The 21,601-nt window shown below is 38.0% G+C and overlaps 1 long non-coding RNA gene across 1 annotated transcript; it reads right to left on the bottom strand.

Annotated features, from left to right (window-relative positions):
* Positions 1-10,968: 10,968 nt before the first annotated feature.
* On the bottom strand, positions 10,969-21,296 carry LOC122965410. Its single transcript, XR_006398222.1, has 3 exons — positions 21,286-21,296; positions 17,131-17,134; positions 10,969-11,074 (listed from the first exon to the last, which is right to left on the bottom strand). It is a non-coding gene; the product is annotated as an uncharacterized LOC122965410 (long non-coding RNA).
* Positions 21,297-21,601: the final 305 nt, after the last annotated feature.

The following is a 21,601-nucleotide window of genomic DNA, read 5'->3' as shown; positions in this document are numbered from 1 at the left end:
CTCTGTTCTTAATGCCTCACCATTCAGAACAGGTACAAACACTTTGCCTTTAGACGTCTGGTATGACAGGTTGAAGCTGAGCCCTTTTTGTAAAGGGTAGGAGCCAGCATGTTTAAACTCGACATGGGGAATAAAATTCATGGTATCTCAGCCTCAACCAATTTTGACTATTCTTTTTTCTCTCTGTAGAATTCATGGAAGTGCAGTATTAAACTTCTGGAGTGCTCTTTTAACATCAGGATTTGTCTAAAGTATGCATATTTTCCTGTTTGGTCCACACTTCACAGAGCATTACCTTTGTTCCAAGGACATGATGAGAGTACTTAACAATAGTAAGTTGGACATTCTTTACTTTAAGGGCATGCTCCATCCACAACAAAAGCGCCAAAAATGTTTCCCCTCAAAGCTGCAGTCCTCAGCGTGCCTTGTGCTCTTATTTTCAATCTGTAAAGTTCAACATTTCAAAGTGGAAAGCTGTTCAAATAAATAATTCAAACCCCTCCTAAGAACAACAGCTCTGATGTTAAGCCTGAAGCTTTCCATCTATGATCAATAAGAGATTTCAGGTTCGGGACTGCAGCTGGACAATCAAATGGCCCCTGACTCTTTCCATCCTTGCTTCAGTGGATCTGTTGCCTGTGGTAACCAACATTGCGCTGATGCTCCTGCACCAGGCGTAATTGCTATGGTGACCTTTTTGTAGACGATAACAGTTACCAGGTTGGTATTGTTCCCCTGCAGCAGAAATCTCTCCTGGGTGTTGTCAGTATGTATTTGTTTGTAATGCCATTATAATACCTTTACACATATGACTGAAAAGACTCTATAAATCAAGACTTTGGTTGAACTTTTCTGTCTTCTTATTAGGGGTTTTCACAATATGTGTGTTGTGAAGCTGTTTTAGACTTTATCATTTGATCATCTTGAAATTTGAGGATGTTTTTTGAAAAGTCTGAATGTTAACATCCAGATTAACCCTCTTTTGTAGAAAATCTCTCTTGGTGTTGCCATCTTTCCACCTTTTTTATCCAGTTTACTGCAATACTTCAAAGTCTAAACTGTCCTGCTGCATGAACTGGAGAAACAGAATGAAAACTACAAAAACAACACTGCAATGCAGCTGATTTGCTCTTTAAAGTTTAAAGCTGCATTTGGCAGAATTTTTCTTTTAATTTTGTCTTATCAACATAACTCATAAAGTTGGGCTAAAACAGAGAAGAACAGCAATTCCCCACTAATTGAAATGGTGTTTGTGTCCCACTTAAAATTCTAGTCATTGTTTGAAAATCCTCTTGGGAAGTGGGACATTTAAGATAAACAAAATCAAATCTGTTACATAATTAGCACTGAGGGAACGCTCTGTCCCGAGAAAGCTGGATGGAACTGATCTTGTGCATCTCTTTTGCCTTAAGCATCAATGACCAGCCGCATTGCTAAATGTTTGCTGTGAGCAGTTTGCCGACACTTTATGTAATCTCTCTTGGTACTGAAGTCCTTACATTTCAAAGGCTGATTTTAAATGTCCATCTTCTAGACATGTGGACTGAGCCCTCACTGACTTAATTTAAACATACTGTAACATGTCTGAAGTGCTCACAATCATCAAATCAAATTTGTGAGGGTGCTGGACCACCACAAAATAAGAATGTGTCATGAGACAAAATGTCACACTTAACCTTTCATGGGTGTGAATGAAAGTTCTTGACCCATCTCAAAGTCGACTATTTCTCTGAACACATTAAGGCAAGGTTAGGTTAAGGCAAAAACCACTTGGTTGGGGTTAGGGAAAGATCATGGTTTGGGTTAAAATGAATGTGGTAAAAATGTCTCATCATGATGGTAAAAATGTCTGGTTAGTGCTCTCCTGTCATCGACCCAACCCGCCTCATCCTAATAAGTCAAAATCACCTTATAAAAGAAAAGACAGTCACATCATGATGACATCATCTGAAATGAGTCACTTCCCCTGTCACTCAAACAAACCTATAGGTCATTTTTGATGACTGAATTTACGACCTAAATGGTGTGAAATGACATGCAAAAAGCAAAACATGCGTAGTCATTACATGGCTGCTGCTTATATTCATTTTTTAAGTTTATGGAACATTTAAACTGTAGCCTTCAGATTGGTTGTTTTGCTTTATCATTATTGATGCATTCTTTTACATCTTCACATCCATATTCTTCTGGATTATTGGTAATAAAATCTGCACCCAAGCGGACTCTCTGACTTACCTATTAATATAAGGTTGCTTGTCTGCAGGTGCAGAGAAATTAGTTACCAACTGCTGCCATTTTGGGTTACCAATATCAAGTTGCACATAGTAGCTTTAATATCCAGTTAGAGGTGTTGGGAGGCTCCATGTCGTCAATCTCTTATTATACTGATCATGTATTTTATCACATAAATATAAACAGTATGTGTTGTCCTCTTACAAACCAAATTGATGATGATATGATGAGATGATGTACTCATTTTCCTCCAGATAGAACTACATTTTTTCTGTAGGTTGGATGTTTCTTAAATATATTTGTACAATTATCATCCACAAAGTGGATCATCATCATCCCAAATTCTCAGTATAATTACATTCAAATAAGATCCTCAGATTCTCTCCTCTCAGATCTACACATTATCATACTCAAAGAGGCGGCAGCAGAGTGATTTGGAGACGAGTAAATTGGATTTGGGGGAAGCGAGGAAACGAGGGGGCAGCTTTTGTCACAGCAAAAGTCATTTTTCATGTGGTGTAGCTGCGGGAGCGTGTGCTGCTGCTGTTGCTGCTGCTGCTGCTGTAGTATATGAATATGATGGAGGGAAAATGCACAATTCCTTGCTTAATGGGAATAACCATAAACTTTACTTTTTACTTGAGGAAGTTTCATTGTAAAAATGCCAGAAGGTACAGTCTCATCTTGCCACACCACATTATGTTTGGGGAAGCAGCGACAGTAAGGTGTGGGGAGTGTTGCTGTGCGTCCAATGAGAAGCTGTAAAGGAAATTGACTCCACAAAGGTGTCCTGAACAGGGCTGAAGTCTTAATGACAAAGTCGACACCAGAGACTTTGTTGTCTTCGGAGAATCTGTCAAGTCATTTTAGACTGCAGTGCTCGCTGTAATGCACTCACCGCCACTGAGTCAGAAGATGGATAAAATATGTTTACATTATTGATATGTCTCTACTTCTCTTGATACTCATTTCACCCTTCAAGCTCCCTATATGTTCCCTTTTATGAACAAACAATGCTGAATACAGCCCCATCTGAAACTGGAGTCCATTCACCAACTGGCTGATGCAGATCTGTCTGAATTATTACACTGATGCACAATTTAAAAAAGCAAAGTCATAATAAATCATATCATTATTATAGCTCTGCAGGACTAATTGTCATATGAGGTCATTTCTGCTGCATAAGTGCTTTAGTGGTGAAAGACATTCAAACGAAAGGCCTCATCACCACACACCCAATAAATATTCAATATTCCAATAAAATGGCTATTTGCGGTCAAATTGAATGTAATGATTGAAATTGATGAGTAATTATTCTCTTTCAGGATGTCCAGTCACAGTAAATAGTCCATCACTGCCTGTAAGTATTCCATTTACTATCATACAAAGTTTAGATTAAAATGTCCAAATTGCAATAGTGCAAAGAATGTCTTCTTTAACATTAAAGGGTAAATCTGCTTTGTCTCCATCTTCAGTGTGCTGCACTTACAGTTGTGATGTTCCGTGGAGCCTTTCACCCAAATTATATGTTCAAAATCAGATTTTGCTATGAAAGTTTGAGTCAATTTTCACTTACCCTTAAGGTGCAGATAGTTGAAAAACAGACACAGACAGGGGACAGGCCCGTAGCTCTGTTGATGCCACATTGGGTGACTGTGTAGGAGGACGTGTTCAAACATATGGTCATATATTTTGGGCTGTAAGCAGACCCCCATGGACATTATAAAATTTATGTCTCATGGACCCTCACGCTCAGAAACTATAAATTGAGATTTACTTGTGTGTCTAGACCATAGTTTGGGTTTTAGGTGCTGAGGTTTTGTAGTATCCACCTCTGAAACTTCAGCAGCCACAACAACACAAGTATTAAAGTCCTCCTCCAATCAAAAATGTGTTTTGCTTGCTGTCACATCATGTTTGACACTAGAGGACTGTTTTTACATTCATCTGCTGAAGGGGGAAAGCTTCTCAGTGCTAATCTGGAGCCAATTGTGCCAATTTCTTATGAGGGAGAAGAAGCAACTCCTTTGTAGAAAAACCATGTCAGATAAAACTTTTCTGTAGGGGATATTAACTGTAAATATCAGTTTGTACTCTTGAAAAGTTACATTCAATAAACCCAACAAATTCTTTCCAGAACTAATGCATCAGTTACTCTAGATAACTACTAACCCTATTGGCAGAAAGAACATTGATATTAGAAAACTGCAAAAACCCAGATTAATATTAGATTCTTTTCTAAAATATCTGCACATGGCAACTATGGTACGGTTAAGATTCAGGAGAGGCTGCAGTTACGGATTTTAAAAAAACAACATTAATTGCTGGTTTGTGACAGGGCACAAACTCTGTTCTCTACCATGAAAGTTGTATGCACTACACACTTATCCACCACTTCCTGTATATGCATTAACTGTAAATTGTGTGCCACAGAATCATCTACTATAAAAGTTATTGCTTGGAACACTGGGCACAGACCTCACTGTCAAGTTTTCATAATGTGTTTCTTTGTTAGAAAGTAGCTCCAAGAAAACTGTTCATCACTTCCTGTGTGCCAAGAGCACATAAAATCTTTCCTGGAATGACCTCAGGTCTACCTATTATTGTGTGAAAGCCAATAACAGAAAAACAGTTTGGTCGTGTGTTTGTGTCTCATTGACTGCATATAAATATGGACAACACGTCTCCACTTCCTACTGCTATGCAAAAGTGAAGCCAAAATATCTCCTTCTGAGGAGCTGCCATCTTGATTGTGTTATGTCATTTGGAGCCAGAGTCCGCACAGTAGAGTCGGGTGCTGGGATTACATCCTGCTGCCTGAAGGAGGTTTGAAAGCGTTTGTCACAGCTGTCAATCATGACGTCACACCCCCTTTTTATATTGTCAAATAACTAATTAAAAACAAACTTATCAGAAAAATTAGCACTTTAAAGTACATCAGCATGATAAGAACTACCTAACTATTAGAAACCATCTTTGGGAAAAATGTATTCGACTTATACTTTGATGTTTTAGTTTGTCTCATGTCCCATCTGCTGACATGGAGGGGGCGGGATTTATGACCTATACTGCCAGCCACCAGGGAGCAATCAAGATTTTTTGGCTTCACTTTTAGGGAGCTGTCATGATTCATCATTTTAAGATATGCGTTACGACATAGCAAAAGGCATTTCTAGCAGGCAGCTAGGCTAAAAACAAGACTTACCTGGTCTGTTGCAGGCCACATTTTGGCCTTTGTCATGGCTCAAAAACTGTAATCCATAGAAAAGTTTGGTCTCATCTTGAACCAGAGCATCTGCAAATTATTTCCATAACTGATATATTACTATCCATTAAAGTTAGGCATGATATGAGATGAATAAATCCCCGTTTTTGTTATCTTCACTGCCATCTTGACTGTGAGGGAGCTGGGAGAGATGATAGGAGTGAGATTCAGCTCTTTGTTTGGGAGAGGAGGGGGAGGTAGGGAGAGTTTTCATTTTTTGTGGTGTGTTACAACAAAATGTTCTAAATAAATAAGACTGTTTGTCCCATTTATTGTTTCCTTATTAATTTTATACAGTTAGGTGAACCCAGGACGATTGGTTACAATACTGTTACACTTTTCACTTTTACACTTCTAAAGAAAACTGAGACACTACTATATAAAAACACTTAAATAAAAACTTACCATACATCTATATAAGAAAACTTGCACACCTGGCGGAGATCTGCACTCTACTGAGTGCACTCTCCTCACATGGAAGTGTTATTGGTAATTACTCAGAGTACAACATAGTGTAGCTTCAAATTGCTTCAGTTCAAACAAACACATTTTTTCATTTGAAATAGTGCTAATTTATTACTGCTTCCCTTTAAACCGGCCCTGCTTCCATCAAATTATCATATATGTGCCTAGAGCCAAAGCAGATGAACATGTAACAAAATGTATTGAAATGTGCAAAACTAATGACTCAATCTGGCTTTATGTCTTAAATTATATACGTGTGAATCAAGGAGATCTGTGTGAGTGTTAAATCGTGACTTGTGTTATCAGATCATCAGATTTCCCAGATCAGGATGTAATCTCAGATAGCTAAACATGCATCATTCACTCTGTGGAACATTTAGTTTGTTCTCTGGGACTGGTCAAGGTGAGAAGACTCATATCTTCTAACTCATCTATCTTCTGGAAGATGAAAGGGCTGAAAGGGAGTTTTTATTTTTTTCAGGTAGGTGGGATCAATTCAATGTTGATTTATCAGGTTTTGTTGACAATAAGAACAATATAGAATACTAACAGACTTCTCCTTTAAGTCAAGAAAGTCAGTAACAAGCCTGATGTTTCTGTTGAACCTCTCCTTTAATTTGCTTGCCTTTAATTTGACAATATGACTTCTTTAAATTACTGACCCACATGGCTTAACTTGAGGGGCAATTTTGGCCAATCCTGTTGCAATCCTGGCAGCTGCTTTGATAGAAACCCTTCATAATGTAGCAGCAGAAGTTTTGCAGGTTTGTGTTGCTCTGCTAAGCCTTTACAGCTGTCACCACAGGGATCCATTTGATTTCTCTGAACTCCGCCTCTCCTCGGCTCCCAGCTACACTAATGACATGACTCTGTGTCATTGGCTGAGTATTTAATACCCAAGGATGAAAAGGGAAACTCCAAGCTTCATTTAGCTATCAGTGTGCTCACGACAGTAGCTGGTGTGGTTTTCAGAGCCCTGCTTTTCAACTCTTGACAGTTTTCAAAAGGCCTGAAACAGAGTGACTGACAGGTGAATGAAAACATTCAACAGTGTCTTTATTCTGCAATTTCCCTAGAAAGAGAAAACAGAATAAATGAAATCTCTTTCATGCTCTTTGAATATTGTAAAATATGATTCACACACATAAAACCCACACAATATCAATATACTACAAATTACTTTTCAAAATTCTATGCATCAAAAAGATATTTCTGCTTCAAATCAGAGACGTAGCCTGTTGTTCTGGCTGAGAGGTTGGAAAGAAAATAGATGCTGGAAATTGCGCCATTGATGCTATTTGTAATTATGCATTTTTGAAATCCAAGAGCAGAAAATCAAGTCTGTATTTTAGTGTGAGGGGGTGTTTGTAATTGATATAATGGAGCAAGGGGAAAAGCTTTGAAATGAGGGCTTTAGCGAGGAGAGCAGAGAAAAGCCTTTGTGCAACTGCTGCACAGGCTCTTTGTCTATCCGCGTAGAGGCAACACAAAGCGCTGCTGATCTGAGTTACAGCGTTATTTTATTTCTTAAGGATTTAAGCGTCTGGATTTCCCGACAATATTGGCCCCCGGCACATCAAAGAATGCCCTCTAACTCAGAATAAGCAGGCTCTGTGTTGTTCAGCATCCACGTTTTTTTAATAGTGGACAGAATTAATGAATGTTTCCTTGTATCAGGGCTTCTTGGGATTACAGCCTTTCTAAAACAGCAGCTAAATCCTTCAGATAAAGAAACATGTATTATACAGTCCTCTGTGTTTGATGCTCTCAGATTTCAAAATGCTGTGTCATACTTTTAGATAGCAGCAGGTGCCTTCTGTACTGTTTGGAAATGGATCAACTATCTCATCCCATCTGATATGGGAGGAGCACAGGCTACATGTGGACTAGAGCAGTGGTTCCCAAACTTTGGGATCAGGACCCCCAAAGGGTGCCAAGGTAAATGTGAGGGGTCACATGATGATAAAAGTCAGGGCCACTCAATTTAACTTGTATGACCCAAAATCATAAACCAATTTGGCCTCAAAGGGCTTTAAAATCTGAACAGCATGCTACATCCTCTATCTTTACCCCCTCAATGTCACAACGGTCATTTCTGATTAAGTTGTCATCATTCATTCTTGCCATTTTCTGTCGCTAACCTCTCATGTCGTCCCAGATCCTGCCACTCCCACTTGTCCTGCAGTAACCCCTTTCTTCCCATCATTCCCATGACCTTCCCCACCCACCTGCACACATGTTCCCCATTCCCTCATCAACACCCCAGTATTTAGACCAGCCCCTTTCCCTCAGTCATTTGTCAGATGGTCTCGTGTGTCTTAGAGCACCAGCACTCAGTTCAGTTTTTGTCGTTCAGAGTTGTGACACTTGATTTGGATAAGGTAAAACTCTCAAAAAACTTTGAACGCAACAATAAAGGAACAAACCTTAGAAAGAACAACAAAGGAAGGATTCCTCTTTCAGGATAGATTGACATGTAGCAGATATGTACAGAGTAGACAGATAAAAGGGATAAGAAAGAAAAATACACTTTGTACTTCTGTTACACTGACCTTTCTTTCATTTGGCTTTTTTCTCGATAAAAACTGGATACTTAAACCCAACGTCAGACAAGAACGCTGATAACGGATGATTCTGCAAAACTGTGGATTACGCTCAGTGATTCAACATTTCTGAAATTCTTGCTTTCTACAATATCTGCACACAGCGCCTATGTGATGGTTAAGGTCGGGAAAGCTATGGTTAAAGTATGGTCAGGGTTAGGCAACTAAAACACTCAGTTAAGGTTAGAGAAGTTAGTTAAAAAGTGAATGTTATTTGTAGCTCTGATAATCTGACACCCTACACATCCACCCACCACCCTGATCACCACACACTCACTCTACACTCTTCTACAGAAAGGACACACTATCTTGCATTGATACAATTCAAAGTGCTTCACAGATGACTGAAAAGCTGATGACAAGACAGGACAAATGTAAACAAACTAATGCACAAGAGAAATACAAATTCTGAAAATGTATATAATGTAATAACATATATATATATATATATATATATATATATATATATATATATATATATATATATATATATATATATATATATATATATATATATATATATATATATATATATATATATATAAAACAATAAATGGATAAAATAATATATAAGAAATACATAAAATATATTAGAAAAAACACAAAATACAATAAAATAAGTGATTATAATAAAATAAATAAAGTCCATAAAACGTTGTAATCAAAAGCCTGGTTAAAGAAGTGGGTTTTAAAGTTGCATTTAAAAATATCAACACTTCCAGCTGCTCTCAGATCCTCAGGCAGACTGTTGCATGAGACATTAGATAGTGAGTCTGGATACTGTTTACTTGAAGTCTCCAAAAACGCCTCAAATGAAACAATCTGGTAAAAAGAAAATCACTCTTTGGTTGAGCTGCTCACGACTCCTGCCCACACTAAATCTATAATCTGCGATGAGGGGTCACAAACAGACTTGGCTTCATTCTAAAGGTTGGAAACAACAACAACCAACTGCACTACAGTAAAAATGAAGTTAAAGGGTAAGTTTGGCAATATTATATATTTTTCTTATTGTCAACAAAACACATTAAAAGCACAAAACAAAAAATGTGTTAATTTCAAAGGCGTAGATTTGGTTTTAAATTTAGTAGGGACATTTTTTTTTATCAGACAGCCTTCTTGAAACAGGCGAGAATTGTTCTCTGATTTTAAAGGGATATTTAACTTTTTTTTTGTAAATGATGTAAATCTGAGACTAAAACTCATATTAACTAAACATGTCAGAAAAACAATCGTAAATTAGTAAACAACATGCCTAAAATTTAAATACAATGTTAGTTTTATCCCCTGTATGACATTTTGTCACTCTTTATCATTATAACACACCTTTTTGCAGCAAACACACAAACCTGGCAACTCTGCAGAGATCTTTCCGGTAACATTATGTGGAGTTAAATGTCAAGATCGTTTGAGATCAGTAAAAATATCAGTAAAGACACATCTCTACCATGTCCAAATCTATGCCTATGGTTAATCTGTCTCTCAATACTTTCTGTCTGTAATTTCTTAAAACAGCTGGGCATTGTAGTTTTTCGCTAACTTATTTGTACAAGAGTAAGTGCAGTTGTTGGGCACTATTTTCAGTTTTAGATTGATGCACATTTGGTGCTCTAATGAGTATTTACAGGAGCAGGATGGTGTATATGGGATTGACTCAAAATAAACTGCAGTGCCCATGTTCATTATAATGACAGAATACGTCACTCGGTGTAACAGTGTGGCTCATTTATGTGTTTTAATAGTTTTTGGACAACAATGGAAGTCTGTGACACAGAGGAATACATTGCATCAGGCTTTGGCTACATGAGCAACACTTGTTAGTCGGATCAGCTCATTGTTTTTGGTCTTTTCATGGGATTTGTTGACAAGAAGAAAAACAGAATATAACGAGACTCACCCTTAAAGAGCTTAGCTTGTTGACTTATTTAGCAAACTAAGGGAGAAACAGTCTGCAAGCAGTGCCACACAAGGTACTACAAGAAAAATTAAGTCCAACAGTAATAATTTTCATTGTAATTTTCTCTCAGCAGCTAAGACTCAGAGCAAACCCCAGAATCCAGCCTCGAAGGATAATAAGGTATTGACAGTGCCATGCTTTATCTCCTCAGTTAGACGGTGCTTTAGATAACAAACACCTCAGAGCTGTCGTCTAGTCTAACTTAAAGCCCTAAATCTGTAATTGAAGTATGGTGCCACCTGTTAGGACACACAGTCACTCTTTGTTTTGTTTGTGCTTTAGTTTATCTGACTAAAGAAGAACATTTTTAAGGCTCAAATTGGTCACTTAAGCTTTGAGGTTTTCAAACATAGGCAGCATAAAACTGTGACAACAGCTTTCTTTGTTGACAAAATGACAAAATTCTGAGACTTAAAGGGGACATATTGATTTTCTGTCATTTTAATACTGTTATAATGTTGGATGTCTATGTTAAAGGTCCAAAACTCGAGGTGAACATATATAAAATGCTCCCTGAAAGTCAAGAGCCTAGGCTTCAGCCTGCTCTGAATGCTTCATTTGTGATGTTACCTCTACTTCCTCCTCATGATGACATCAGATTGTTCACACACATAAATTGTTCCGTAGCCTTTGATGCTAAGGTTGTTCCAGGTTGTTTCCATTTTGAGTAAAGAATGAGAAAAAGACGTGAAATTCCATTACTACTGTTTGTTTATGTACCTTGCCAAAGGGCAGCGTCCATAAGCTAACCAATCAGAACAGAGTGGGCTCATCGGGAGGGGGTCCTTAAAGAGACAGGAGATAAAACTGCCTGTTTCATACAGAGGCTGAACTGAGGGGCTGCATAAAGGACCAGTATAAGATAAGTATGGAGTTTTTTGAAGTGTAAATCATGCAGATATATTCCAGTCGAGCCTCATAAATATAGACCTGGAAATGTGCATGATACATCCCCTTTAAAAATGTATGCCTTATAATGCCTCTAATGTTTCCTGCTTCTTGCTTTTCTGTTCAGAAACCCGACAAATGAGCACCCTTCAACTTTTTCACTTCTTGTCAGCTCAGGCAGAGCTCTGCAAATTGTGTCAAAACCTCCTCCTCTTCTGTTTTGAAAAGTAAGAAAAAGTGTCTATACTGTGACATGGTGTGTGCGTGAATTCTCTAAAGGATGTAAATAGCATGAAGGGGAGATGACAGTTCCCACTCATCTCCCTCAGCTTGTCCTTCACATCCTCAACTTTCTTCCCACACGGGCCTCCACCAGCCTGTCTGCATCACTCAAACCTAAACTCCATCTTAGACAACACCTCCCACCCTATGAGTCTGCGTGATGTTTCCTACTGCACTGCCTGACTGTATAAACTGCACACATACGCACTGTTGTCACAGTCCAGTTCATATGCAAGCTAGGAGGGTGACTGATTTCAATATATATGAACATCTGGATGCATTATGGTGATGATAGAGACAACAAATATCTTTAAAAAACGTTTTTTCTAAACATGACATCTTTCTGTGCTATTTTTGCATGTGTAATCCTAATTAAATTTGTTAAATTAAATTTTTATTCCTATTTGATTTCAGTCTGACATATGCATTTTTTTGTTTTATGTCTACGTATCACCTTGTACTTAAAAAGTGATATACAAATAAAATGATCATCCTGATAATTAACAGAAACTTGCACATGAGCATCGCAAAGTGTCATTTTTCTTTGGACATATTGTGCAAGTATTTCCCGCTGGGGTGTTGAAATGATGGACAGACACAGATCTGTACATTTTGTACAATCTAAATCTGTAACGGAAACAGCCTTGCGCATTCACACCTCTAAATATAGGTAGATAGTCCCGTTAGATTCAAGACATGATTCATATCCTGTATGCTGTACATATTGTAATTTCCCATCACCTATTTACCTTAGTTTTCCTCTCATATGTTAAAGATTACATATATTATGTATTTGATAACTGCTCACTCACTCCTGCAGAATTTTTAAAACATATTTTCATATTTTCACCTTTTTAAAATGCTGCTGTGCATAATTATTCCTCCATTAATTAATTTTTGTCTTCCTAGTGCTCCCAAGCTTAATTTTGTTGCAATAGTTCAAAAACTCATTTGCACTATTCTTATTCAGATCCTTCTTTATTGTTTTTTATTACTGTGGTGATTATTGCTGCATCATCCCAGAGCTCCCCCTGAAGAGTAATTAAAATTTCTTCCTATCTTATCTTCATCTGCATTTCAGCAGAGAAAAATCTGACTTTCATGTGGATACAGTGTAGAGAAAATCTGCCTGCATAAATCATATCAGGACACTGTGCTGATATGATTTGATCAGAGGTTTGATTTTCAACATAAATCTAGATACTTTTCATCAACACCATCACAGAGATACATTTGGAGCAACAAATGTTTATGTTTTTAGTTGCAATGGTGATGTATCCTTACATTTAAGAAATTAAACACACTCTAAACTACAAAGTAAGGTTACATCTGAGAAAAGCATCTCATGCAGACTTACTGACATACAGTATTAAACATGCACTCTATTTGTCCCAAATGTAATTCTGAATCTGTCTCCAAACAGCAGTGACTGACCGAGAGCTCTGTCCACAGAAATGTGGCAAACATCAGCAGGCTGTGTGCATTTTTGAAACACCAGATGGTTTCTAGATTCTGTAAATTACGCACTCTGTGCCATTTGTGGGCTGCCAAAGATTACTGAGCTCAAATTTGAAGCAAAAATGTGCAGCGGTTTTGTTTGACAAAATTAGTGCCGGGGGCCTGGTGATCACTGTGTCCACCTGTGTGTTAAAACTGAAAACACGTGAGTTTATGAGAGTCAGGTAGAGGGAGAGGGAAAAGGTTGCAGTGGGACAGGGAATGAGTAAGTTAGTTTGCTGAATAACATTAGTGAGAAAAAGCAGCTCCATCTTTGTGAATGAGACACACATACCTGCCTTTTCTCATTAGACATTAAGACCTCATGGCTAATAAAGCAGCACATATTTATTGCATTTGTATTATATCTAACAACAGTCTAACAGTATGTGTCCATGTCTTCTACTGTGGAGGAAATCAGCCCTCAGTATACTGAGGTGTAATAGTCTGAACGTCATGCGCATCAAGATAACTGTAGAGAGAGCTGTGTTCAATTGAAAAATATGTAAATAAACAAGTCAAAATAACCTTTATATCTTCAAAATTAAAGCAAAAAAGCACCAAAAACATACTTATGCATAAACAAAAACGCCAATGAGCAAATGAATTTTAAATGAAATATCAAAGCTGACCAGAGTGATTGAGATCAGGCTTATATCTACCATTGGAAACATGTCCATGGTAATATTTCTGGGAATTTGGCAGGTTTTAAAGGCTGATTTTCATACTTGTACACAAAATGTATTTTAAGTTGAAATGATTAGTTGATGAAATGATCAACAGAAAATTAATGCAACTATTTTTATGAGTGATTTTTTTTTATTTCACTTTTTAAGCAAAAAAAATTCACCTACAGCTTCTCAATTGTGTTAATTGTGTTAATTTTTCTTGTTTTCTTGGTCTTCTATGACTTTAAATTGAGTATCTTTGAGATTTTGGCAAAACAAGCAATGTGAAGATATCTATGTGGACAATCTGCTATTAATCAAGAAAATATTTGACAAAGTAATTAATAGTAAAAAAAAATTATCAGAAGTGGCAGCCTTAAAAAAAAACACACACAGAAATATGTACAGAGTTTGGTGGATTGCATGTCCAAAACATTTCTTTAGTGGGTGGTGTTCTGTTGGGGGAATCTGGATTTATGACCTCTTTTTTTCCTTTAGGGGTTTGATAAATAAAAGAAATTTGTTCTATAGTAAACAGATGCTTGATACACTCTACTCATATTTGGGCAACATGCAAGAACCTTTTCATGTCGTGTAAAATGTTAAATGTGTTATTCCAGCAGATGACTTTCATGTTCCAAAGAAAAACAAAATAATTGCTGCAAAGCTCAAACACCACATGGTTCCTAAACCAAAGAAAATAAACTAAAACATGTTTTATACAGAAACACAATAATAACACAATATTTAAGCTTCTTTGTGATCCTGCATTGTACTCAAATACAAAAGTGTTTGTTTCCTAGAATCTCTCTTTCTTAGATCATGATATAAATGACAATATAAAACAAAATATAATTTTCTAACTCATTTCACTCATGTAATTTACAAAACCATCTTGTTCATTAATACAAAACATATCAACAAACAAACAACTGCTTTAACAATCTAAATCAGTCTTGATTCACCAAGTACATGTGAACAAGGAATTTGTTTTGCTGCAGGTGTCAGAACAGCAACATGAAGAAATAAGAACAGATAGAGGAAAGACAGATACAACGAAAAGTACAGAAAACTATTGTAAACACTTTACAGTATACAAATACAAAAAAACAATATATACAACTAAGTTTCCAGGGGAAGTAAACTGTTCTGTGTTGATGGGTCACATGTACATAAAGGGCAAAGATACTGATAATGTTGCCATATACAGTATGCCCAGTGCAAATATTCAAGGTGTGAAACAGTATAACAATATTCCACATACAGTGATAAGATAGATTTGTTTGGCTGGTTTTAATTGAGTCCACTATTGACTCTACTTGTACCTGCTATGGTCAGATCTGTGTGATCTAACAGCTTGGTTATTGTTACACTCAGATGTATTTTCTGGTTCACTCCTGTTCTTATCCTTTACCATTACATCCATATCTCTTATTTGCATTCTAAAATTTGATCGTTGTCTGATGTTTGTTGATACTTGTTACATTTTCATTTTTATATACAGTATATATACGGTATGTATAATGTATAATATACATTATATGTATAAATGAAGGTTGAATGAATGAATGAATGAATACCACACACTTCAGCTGGGCACATTCCTCCTTGCATACAATTTCATTCAATGTCATTCAATTAATTATAAATAGTTATCATTGTAATAGACAAAATAATGCTAAATGTTATCTTTTTATAGCTTCTAAATTCACTTATTCATCAAAGAATCAGGATTGTGACATAACTGACAAAACTATATATAATGTAGCACCTTTACTGACTGATGATGTACACCTGTTTTAGTGAAGGTTGTCACTTCTATTGTTGCTTAAGTCTTCGAGGACAGATGTTGGACAGCAGTGTGAATGACTGCAGCCCTTCAGCGCTCACACTCCAGCTGTGATCTGCTCTCCATGAACATATCTGTCCATAGGCCTGCTATCCAGCAACATGATGTAGCAACACCAACAACTCATTCAAAGGGATTTAGTTGCCATGACACCCAAGCTTAGCCTCGGTTCACAGAGTAGATGTTTACTGTTTTCTACTTTCATTTTTCTTTCAGTCTTTGTCTCCTCCACCTTTCCTCAAGGAGCTGTAATGCACCATTTGTGCACAGCTCGGTAACACTTGTCGGATCACGATGTGCTGGGCTGGAATATACACCCACTTCAGCTCTGTTGTGCAGCAGAGGAGGCATCCTTGCACCTACTGGATGTCCCTGGGATAATTGGCATAGAACATCTTGTTATTGGCCCTCTATTTCAGTGCAATGCTGTCTGTTGTGAAGTCTTTCCCTGTGGAAAAAACGATCATGTTCTCTTGCTTTGTCTGTGCTCGACCTTGGCTGTGTCATGTGACTAGTCATTTAAAACCTCACTGGTTGTCATGCCAACAGTATATCTAAGGCAGTCGTGCTTGTTCAGTGAAGAGATGGGATGTTTGCACTTCACAGATAGGCAGGTAGGTGCATACAGTCGGTCCGGGGCCATAACCAGGGCAGAGTCAATTTTAAGGTACATCTGCAGCCGTGAAGGTTGTGAAGAGAAGTGGAGAGAAAATGACCTAAACAGCAGCTTCCATCTCCTCTGAAATACACACTTGATGGGTCTGATTCTCCACACTGCCTCCTACTTCTCTCAGTCTACGATGACTCCCTGACACTTAGTGTCTTTGGTGCAGAGAAGGTGATTTTTCTTCGGCTGTACTCCCTCCTTTGCTTCAATAAAACAGATAAAGTCAAACACTAGCAGTAACGTGTGATACTAATTGTGTTAAGTTCAGCATATATTAGATAGGATTAAAGATGTTTAGCACACTTGAATAATAATTTCACACTAATAATCAGAGTAGCAGTTAGGATTATTTATTGTGTGACATGAAGGTAACCACAAGATCACTTTATTTTTGTCTTCAATTGAACAAAAAAGTACCTGCACTTTAATATCTTGTTCCAAGTTCTTCTTTAATTCTACACGTACAATGTTTTGACCACTAATGGTCTTTGATGCCTCTACTGTGGCTGCAGACTCTTAATGGTCGGTTAGTCTTGTTCCAGTTTGTAATCCATCATGTGGTATAGCTTCCTTTAGATTAATTCTGCAATGATTTCTTTTGAGGAAGATACTTAGCTCTTAATATTGCACTTTGATGTTCATCAGAATTGCTTATGAACAGGGTTTAAAGTTGTTCATAAGCATAAGCATAAAGTTGTTTCAAAAGTCCTCTACAGAAAATGTCTGTCTGAGGTCTCAGAGACCTCAGCTGTAAAACATGGCTAAATGCTTTACGTCTGTGATTGACATTGACAGCACTGTTTACACAGAAGTCTGTTTGGGTTTCTGTTATTGGAGGTTTACAGCAGTTTGTTCATAAGGTTCTCAAGATCTAATTGACTCCAAATTTTAGCAACATCACTATGTAGGAATATACATTTGTTCATGCAAAACCCACATGACATATTAAACATTATATGCTTTATTTTTTGACACCTTGATCAAACAACAAGTATAACCACTTCCATACTTTTCTATATATTTGGTTTTAACAATGTCACAAGAAAAGAGAAAATGTATATTTAAAGGGAGAAGAAAGGTTGATTTTGCAATTATTATTTTTACATGTACAGCGGTCTGGTTTGTAGAACCACAAATCAGGAAGTAAAGCTAATATCAACAAAACATAAGGTTTAAGTTACATTACTGGATACTGACTACTAATGTTTTGATCCTACATCTATGGACTTAACATTACTTCTTAAATGTAGTACTGTTTTAAAATTCTGACTCACATGCAGCTATTGTTGTGAGAAGTTAGATTTAATGAGTTAGAGCCTCAGGCATCCCCAAGCCAGATGGGTTACAAAGACCTCCACTGTGTCCTGGGTCAGCCCAGAGGTCTCCTCCCTGTCAGTCTTCCCCGGAGCTCCTCCAAAAAGGAGGCGCCCAGTGGGCATCCTCACCAGCTGCCCTGCTCAGCTCTGTTCACTGCCATAGTCTGACACAAAGCCTGTATGACACGCAGTCAGTTTCATAATCTTTTGTGAATAAGACAATAAAATGGCTGCTGTTCCCCCCACATGGATGGGACAGGAGTCTTTGCTCTGGAAGGACTTTGATCTAAGACTCTGAGGGGCTGTTCCTCATTCAGACTGTGTTATGCAGAGATGCAAATTGCTTCATTGTACTTGTATGATTAATCCAGGAGGACAAAGTTATCTGCAAGCAGCAGGGTTGCTGCCATGATGTCTCTAACCCTTTTATTTATGACATAAGAAATGTCTCATCAGAACTTTAAGTGTGGATTTTATTGCTCTGATAAAACAAGTTTGAGTTTCACCTTGCAAACAATGGTTGACAACACAATCTCATTACGAAGTCCATTAAGTAGCTGTTCTGGAGCTTTCGATCATTTCACATGTCCAGCAGCACATGAAGTTTGCTCAGTTGAACATGCAGCTATGACTCTACAAATGTCTCCGTTTTTCTCTGAGTACTTTAATGACTTCTTATATATGTTGTCTTGCGAAAAGAAAAAAAACAGTAGAGAAAAAAAGAACAAACTCCCACAATCTTCAAACAACTACTAAATGGACCTTGAGGTGACATTGTTTTGTCAAAAGATTTACAAATATCCTTTATGTTGTCATACACATATACCAGTGGTATATGAATGTAATGAAATTAAGTCTAATTAACTTCCGGAAATTAAATTTTAATGTGTGAATTCCAACTGTTTAATTCCACAACTTTAGCCGATTTGACTATAACAGATTTGCTCTTCACAAAGACAAACAGATGACGGTCTAACAGATTTTTTTAGATAACATAACAACATCTGAACTTTCAATCAACCATAAATGAATCAGGAGCAGGATATATTGGTGGATAATCATTAAAGTACATGTCTTGTCACAAAGTGCAACACTGATCATATATTTGTGCATGAGTCATTTTTAGCCAAATGAGTATTAAAATACACTAATCAGCCAAAACATTAAAACTACTGACAGGCAAAGTGAATAACATTGATTATCTCGATAAAATGGCACCTGTGAAGTGGTGGGATGTATTAGGCAGCAACTGAACAGTCAGTTCTTGAAGTTGATGTATTGAAAGCAGGACAAATGGTCAAGCGTAAAGATCTGAGTGGCCAAATCGTGATGGCTGGACGACTTGGTCATAGCATCTCCAAAACAGCAGGTCTTGTGGGGTCTTTCTGGTATGCAGTGGTCAGTACCTACGTAAAAGTGGTCCAATGAAGGACAACTGGTGAACCTGCAACAGGGTGATGGGTGCCCAAGGCTCATTGATGCATGTGGGAAGCAAAGGCTAGCCCATCCAGTCTGATCCCTCAGAAGAGCTACCGTAGCACAAATTGCTGAAAAAGTTCATGCTGGCTATGATAGACAGAACACAGTGCATTGCATCTTGCTGTGTGTGGGGCTACGTAGCTGCAGACCAGTCAGAGTGCCCAGACTGACTTCTGTCCTTGCACCTACAATAGGCGCATGAGCTTCAGAACTGAACCATGGAGCAACGGAAGAACGTGGCCTGGTCTGATGAATCACATTTTCTTTTACATTATGTGGACGGCCGGGTGTGTGTGTGTTGTTTATCTGGGGAAGAGATGGCACCAAGATGCACTGTGGAAAGAAGCCAAGCCGACAGAGACAGTGTGATGCTCTGAGCAATGTTCTGCTGGGAAACCTTGGGTCCTGCCATTCATTTGGATCTTACTTTGACATTCTCCACCTTCCTGAACATTGTTGCAGCATAAGTACATAGTACAATGGTATTCCCTGATGGCAGTGGCCTCTTTCAGCAGGATAATGCACCCTGCCACACTGCAATTGTTCAGGAATGGTTTGAGAAACATGACAAAGAGTTCATGGTGTTAATTGGCCTCCAAATTCCCCAGATCTCAATCCGATCAAGAATCTGAGAGATGTGCAGGAAAAACCGGTCCAACCCATGGAGGATCTGCTGCTAACGTCTTGGTGCCAGATACCTGAGGACATGTTCAGAGGTCTTTTGGAGTCGATGCATCGACAGGTCAGAGCTGTTAGGTGGCATAAGGGGGATCTACACAGTACTAGGCAGGTGGTTTAAATGTTATGGCTGATCGGTGTAAACTTTTAGCCCTCACTTACCATGGGGAAAAATTACATCTGTTATCAATCAATATATTCCTTTATTGACTTTTTAAAAAATAAATTAACCGTATAGGCCTACATTTCTACTGCACTGGTTTGTCTCCTGAAAAAAACTGGCCCATGGTTGAACCTAATTGCTGACCCCTGACACACTATAGATTACTTGTCCGCTTATACTTTACTGTATACAGTTTTAAGCTCTGATTATATAACGCACCTGTGTACAGCTCAGTTACATCCATACCCTTCTATAGGAATACATCAATTTAACATTTTGGGAAATATGTTTAGTCACAGTTAGATAAGAAGAACGGTACCACATGCTAAATATGTATCTGGAGCCAGCAGCCAGTTAACCTGACACGCCAGATGGTTTGTTACATAGAACCATCTGAAAAGTCGTCCATGGAAACTGTTTGGAAAAGGGCAGGCACTTTCAAAAAATACTTGGCAGGTGATTGGATGAACCATCTGTCTATCACCGTCTATCACCATCTTACCTTGCCAGGCAGTTGGATTTGCGACACTGATTGGTCACAAGCACAGAACTTGAGGCCTGACAAGATGGATTCTCAGCTGCCTCGCAAGGTAAGCAGCCAGTTAACTTAGCACAAAAACTGGAAACAGGGGGAAACAACTTTCCTAGCTTTGTCTAAAGGTATCAGCACTTCTAAATCTCATCAATGAATATGTATTTATTGTTTGCTTAATCTGTACAAAAAAAACCCCAAAGTCTAAAGTTTTAGTTTTACGGGGGATTGTGTGGCGGACTATTTCTTGGCCGGCAGGAGTGACTTCCTGTAAGCCTGGCTAGCTGTTTCACACTGCTTCCAGTCTTTATGCCTAGCTAAGCTAAATCCCTGCTGCTTACATCTTCATATTTAATGGACAGATGAGAGTGGTATCAATCTTCTTATGTAACGCTTGGCAAGAAAGCAAATGAGTGTATTTCGCAAAATGTCAAACTGTTCCTTTGAGATGTAGTACTGACAAATCAGGTCACAAGATAAATGGTTACCCTTAAACCTGAAACCTCAGACAAATTAAAAACAGTCCTGTAACATGTAGTAAATGTATTTCTATGCTTTTACAGTTCAGTTTGATGAATTGCACATATGCCTTATTCACTAGGATTATAGGATGTACATAATGTATATACAGGCCTGGATTTGATCTGGTGAAGTTGGTATGAACCTTTTTTTGTGACTTCAGATTTTCAGCTTGAAGCAGCATGTTCACCCACGGAAGTCGTTGTGACTTATGATTCATAAAACGTGTATTAAGATGTCTGCAAAGGCAGCATCATCAGTCTGCATGCAGCAGCCGAGTGCTACGGTGTTCAGCCATGTGAGACGTCCTGACTTTATTGCATTCCATATAAGTTTAGCAGGAACAGAGAGATAAACAAACGCTGATTTGGCTTATTTCTTCCTTGCTGTGTGTTATGTTTCCTATTTCACTAGAAAAAATGCCTCTCTTCCAGCATCCACTTTGACTCATTCAGGGTTTTCCTTAGGTTTCTGGAGGGCTTAGGTGCTGTGGTTGTGGTGGAGGGGTTATATGGTTGTGGGGTTTGGGGGTTCTCCCCCA

Source organism: Thunnus albacares, chromosome 16, assembly GCF_914725855.1.
Source record: "Thunnus albacares chromosome 16, fThuAlb1.1, whole genome shotgun sequence".
Taxonomy (NCBI): Eukaryota; Metazoa; Chordata; class Actinopteri; order Scombriformes; family Scombridae; genus Thunnus; species Thunnus albacares.
Note: the sequence above shows the minus strand (reverse complement) of the source record. Positions and strands in the feature narration are given on the sequence as shown.